This window comes from Sus scrofa, chromosome 4, assembly GCF_054392235.1.
Source record: "Sus scrofa isolate SSC_HxYL_T2T_F1_AM1 chromosome 4, Sscrofa_HxYL_maternal_Yorkshire_Landrace_v2.0, whole genome shotgun sequence".
In the NCBI taxonomy this organism is placed as follows: domain Eukaryota; kingdom Metazoa; phylum Chordata; class Mammalia; order Artiodactyla; family Suidae; genus Sus; species Sus scrofa.
This window is the reverse complement of record NC_139386.1, coordinates 114,916,247-114,921,852: the sequence shown is the minus strand read 5'-3', so window position 1 is coordinate 114,921,852 and position 5,606 is coordinate 114,916,247. Positions and strand designations below refer to the sequence as shown.

The 5,606-nt window shown below is 40.4% G+C and overlaps 1 protein-coding gene across 1 annotated transcript in view; it reads left to right on the top strand.

The window, feature by feature from the left end:
- PROK1 (prokineticin 1) overlaps window positions 1–5,606 on the top strand; it is a 48,980-nt gene that overhangs the window by 187 nt on the left and 43,187 nt on the right. The gene's annotated exons all lie outside the window — the stretch shown is intronic.

The following is a 5,606-nucleotide window of genomic DNA, read 5'->3' as shown; positions in this document are numbered from 1 at the left end:
CTAATGGAGAGAGGAGGGTACACTCTCACCCTGTTCCTTCCACTCTAGATTGAGGTTGGCAGGAAAAAAACATTTGTGAGAGTTAGACCTTTGAAGGGTGGCTGTGATTGAGTCCCCGTTGACCAGTCCTTGCCCTCCCAGGGTCTGCTGTTGCTTTCTCATTTGCCTTGTTTTGTGTCCTGAGTGCTTTGCTCCGCTCTTTGCCCATGGGGCATACAGGTCGGCAGTTCTTATGTGTGCGGACAGCTCAGCTGTCAGGTTGGGGACCCCCAAAAATGGCTACCCCATTTGTGCTAAGAGTCCTACCAACGGTTGCCCGTGCTCAGGGGAATTGTCTAAATATTTCCTTGGTTTTCTTTATGAGTAGCTCTGGATCTTGGGGATGAAGGGGTTAATATCTTTCGCATTTTCTTTGGGGATGCCTCTAGAATCTGTGGTTAAGCCATGTTCTTGGTTTGAAGTCCTTTGATAGGGATACCTTTGGTTTAAAAGAAGAAGTGTGTTCATTATTGCCAGAAAGAGTTACTGTTTGTCCCACCTAAAATGCATTAAGATATTTTGAAGGATTTTTTTAAGTGAGCGCTGTGGTTAGAAGTTGGTCACTTTGGAAGCTGATATTCAGAACATGATAAGAACTTGTTTTTTATGTCTACTCCCCTAAGCTGCAATTAAACAGTGTATGCAGAGGGAAAGAAAAACATTCTAAAGCCACTGCAGGAGGATTTACTAAAACATTCCAAAGATACACAGCTCTAAATCTGGAACATAAGAATCTTTTCATTTGCATTTTAGTTGGGAAATCTCCCGGACATAAAGAAGCAAACTGAAGATAATATAATGGAATGGGTGGGTCCATTGCATCTCTTGATGTCATTAAGCTTGCAACCCAATTATTTGAGGAATTAAAAACAACTGTGGAGTTCCCGTCGTGGCGCAGTGGTTAACGAATCCGACTAGGAACCATGAGGTTGCGGGTTCGGTCCCTGCCCTTGCTCAGTGGGTTAACGATCCGGCGTTGCCGTGAGCTGTGGTGCAGGTTGCAGACGCGGCTCCGATCCCGTGTTGCTGTGGCTCTGGCGTAGGCTGGGGGCTACAGCTCCGATTGGACCCCTAGCCTGGGAACCTCCATATGCCGCGGGAGCGGCCCAAGAAATAGCAAAAAAAAAAAAAAAGACAAAAAAAAAAACCAAAAAACAACTGTGCTTGTCTTACAAATCCAGTCTTGACAAGAACAGAAATACAACTCTAGGAACAATTCAGAGCCTCCTGTCCTTTTGACCAATTTCAAAACCTCCCCTCTTCATCTCAAAAGGCTTATAGATATTGTAAAACATCTGGATTTGGGGAATAAGATTCCTTCTTTGTGGAACTTACATCCTTTTTCTGTGCCTTTGAGCTTTGAGATGTAAGTGTTCTACCTGAGGTTCTCTACAAACCCAGAGACATTTCTTTGAAGTGCATACTTTTCAGAGGTGATTCTTAGAAGGACAAAAAAAAAAAAAAAAAAAAGTGTGGGACTATTTGGAAACTAGATAAAAGTTATACCAAGTTAAGTTAAATGATGGATCTTCATTGACTATCTAGATCATTTCCAAATAAGATAAAATACTGGAACATTAATTGAACACAAATTTACTTTTGGCTTCTTATTACAGAGGAACTAAAGCTATTTGGGTCTATTGGTAAACATGTTTTGTACCACAGTGAAAAATTTACTATGAAGAAGAATATACTTCTAGAAATTATGAATATATTTATAAATGTGCCACAGAATGCTAGTGTTAATAGACACGCGATTGCATACTTCTTAGTTTTCGCTAGAAAGTAAGGATGCTAAGGGTTAAGAACACTAGCCATTATATGTTATAAAAAACTACTTAGAATTATAAAGGTGAAAGGAAACAACTGTGCATGACAAGTAGGAGGGGAAGCATTATGTATTTGGGGGGTAAGGTGTGGAAAGACTTTTTTAAAAAGTGTTTTTGTCATTTACAGAAAATTATTGTTTTACTCTGATGCTTTCACAAAAGTGTTTGGTCTTTAGAGAGATTCATAGAAAAGACTCTGACAAGTACTAGAATATAGGTTTCTGATAAGTTTAAGATCATCAAAGTGAGACGAGTAAGAATTTTCAGAGCTGATGAAAAAAACTGGATTCAAGCTGAACAAGAATTAGTAACATGAGACTAAATAAACTGATGAAGATGATTATAATTTTACAACTTTTTCTTTGAAACATCGCTGATTCCTTAATGTTTTGTTTTCCAGATTTAAGGAAACCTTTCTCTCTTAAGCTGTTTATGCCTTAAGGAATTTGATAAAGTATACTTTTGTGAACAAAAAAAAAATTTACTTTTTTCCCCTGCCTAGTCCCTCCAGAATTTGGAATTTGTGGCATGTTTTTATTTTCATGGCAATATATTGATTTACATAAGCTCAGTAAGAATATGTCCTTATAACAGGACACAGTTGGGAACAGTGGTTATATTAGCAAGGCTTTCACTGGAATGCCCTATTTGAGAATATGCATAAAATCAGATATGAGTAGACAGTTTTAAAAACTGAGGTTGACTTTATGAAGGCAATACACTCTTTAGGAAAAGTGGCCTGGTGTCGTACTGAGAGGGTTCCCAGAAGCTCTGCTGGCTGAGTAAGGAAGGTCACTTCATGCAGGCCCAAGAACCGCAGGATTATCTTGGGGACCTCAGGAAGCGAGGAATTCACCCAAATCTCTAGCTATTTCAGGTGAAGTCTGAAATGACAAATCCTTATCTTGGTTTCTTAACCTGGAGAGCCTTTAAAAGTTCAATCTGAGATTCCTTATGCAAAGTTCTAGCAAAGTAGAGTAAAAAGAGCCTATATGGTCAGTTATTATTCTTACTGCACCTATGTAAATAATCAGGACAAGTTTAATGAGACCAGACTTATTTTGCAAACAAACTAGTCTGACTATGATTATCTTTGATAGAAATAAGGATGATTGTAGAGGAAAAAAAATATGTTTCAGTAAAAAACGATAATACAATCTTTTGGATATCAGATTCTAGACCTGTTCATTGACTTGGGGTTTTTGTTACATACCTGGAAAACAGACTGGATCCTGAATTGTTTTAGTTTTCTTCAATATCTGGGCTATTCTCTAAATGAAGATTTCCAGTTTTCTCACACCCTTCTGATTTGAAATCACTAAGAACAAAGACTCCCCTTGAATCTCCTTAGAAGGCACCATAGCAGGTCAGGGCCTTCAGGGCTTTAAACCTTGGGTCCGTATCTCCCAGTGGAAAAGAGTTTCTCAAGAGTCTTGGAACTGCACACCAGCAGGAGACCTAAAATTAAAATTGGGTATGGAGGTTCTTCCTCAGAAGCAGATGGCATCTTTTCTTTTTTTTTTTTTTCTTTTCCTTTTTATGGAAGGGAAGTTCCAGGGCCAGGGGTCGGATCAGAGCTGCATCTGGGGCCTACACCACAACCATGGCAAACTGGATCTGAGCTGCCTCTGTGACCTACACTGCAACTTACAGCAACACTGGATCCTAAACCCAATGAGCAAGGCCAGGGATCAAACTCCCATTCTCATAGAGACAATGTTGGGTCCTTAACCCACTGTGCCACACAGGAACTCTGCATCTTGAGGTGGACAGCTTTCCTGAGATCATGGATCAAGATCTTCAGCTCCTATTTGAAAGCTTTGGTCCTTTTGCCATTTCATTACTTGCTCTCTTCTCTCATTAATGCATGGGAAGACAATGCCTCTTAACTCTGGCAGCCATTGCTTCATCTTGCTAAGGCCATGTCTACAGAACAGAAATGCCTAGGCTTTTTTGGTATGATGGTTTTAGATAGTAGAGAATTGTTTTTAGTTTACTTGTTGGCTCAACAAGGAAGTCTGTGCCTTAGCAAATACCTACTGCCTGTACCTGGGTCAACACTTCTGATGGTGTAGTAACTACAATAAATTAAGAAGCCATTTGGCTAAAGCAACAGGAGGCCGTTAGACTAAGGTGGCTCTAGTGCTGTGTGGTCTGTGTAAACAAACCAAGGTTATGAAATTAAAACCTAAGGACAACAATCACATATAGCCAACTAGGCTTTAAACTATAGCCAATCAATAATGGCCTTGCTTTTCTTCTGCATTTTCTCTATACAAGCCTTTCCCTAAACTCCTGATGCTAGAGTGATCCTAACCTCTTCCAATTTTGCCTGCTTCAAATTAGTTTTTGCTCAAATAAACCCTCATCATTTTTTTTTTTTTTTTGACCATGTCCAAGGCACGTGAAGTTCCCAAGCCAGGGATCAAACATAGACTATAGCAGTGACAATACTGAATCCTTAACTGCTAGGCCACCAGAGAACTCCCTTGTATCATTTTTAATTTGCCTCAGTTTATCTTTGGAGTTCCCATTGCAGTTCAGTGGGTTAAGGACCTGTTGTTGTCTCTGTGAGGATGCGTATTCAATCCTTGGCGGCTCAGTGAGTTAAGGATCCAATGTTGCCATAAGCTGCCAAGTAGATCGCAGAAGCAGCTCAGATCCCGTGTGGCTGTGGCTAGTTTATCTTTTATACTATGCTCAGGACAAAGGGTAGGGCCCCAGAATCCTATGTCTCTGCTGTTCCTCAGGACATGCTTATTTCATGGGGGAAAGCATACAACTCTCCCAGAGTTGGGAGATATATTTCCTGGGCTACATACACATGGTGACCTTTAGCCTGTTTGTGTGACTTTCTGTGTAATGACTGAAGATCCTGGTTAGTACTTTGGAGTAACAGGTCCTGTTTTAATTGTTTTTTTAATACTTAATTACCTTAACGCAAAACACCTCCCATGCAAATGATTTTTTTTTTTTACTGCATTTTATTTGACCTTATTTGGCCACACCTGTGGCATGTGGAGGTTTCCAGGCCAGGGATCGAACCCGTGCCACAACAGCACCCCAAGCTGCTACAGTGACAACATGGGATCCTTAACCTGCTGCACCACAAGAGAACTCCTTTATTGCATTTTAGAAGTGGTTGAGGCTGAGCCTCCTAGAAAATTACTGGGATAATTCATCTTTCTTTTCCCATTTCCTTCCTCTGCGCCACCCTCCACATCAAAAAAAAGTCAACATGAAATTGCCTTTCATCTCCCCAGCACCAACATTCCAGGTTTTAAACCAGCGTATATTTTAGACCAAAGTCTATTTTTCTTGTTTTATCTGGAAAATCTGCACATACTTATGCATATTCCTTTTTAAAAAGTAAGGGGCGTCTCAGGCTTTTAAAACCAACTCTGTAATACTTTTTGATGAAAGTGCTCGCAGAAGTATAGCTTAGCGGTTTGGGAAGATGCCTTTGAAGTGTAACAATGGAAAAGATTATGCAATTATGTGGGGCTGGTGGGTAAGGATTGAACAGACTTCAGCAGAAGACAAAACCCAAAAGAGGGAAGGTAATGTTTTTCAGAAAGTTGTTTGTAGTTACTTTTTTTTTTTTTTCTTTTTTGTCCTTTTTAGGGCTGCCCCGTGGCATATGGAGGTTCCCAGGCTAGGGGTCTACAGCTAGGGGTCTACAGCTGCTGGCCTACACCCAACCACAGCAATGCCAGATCCGAGCCATGCCTGTGACCT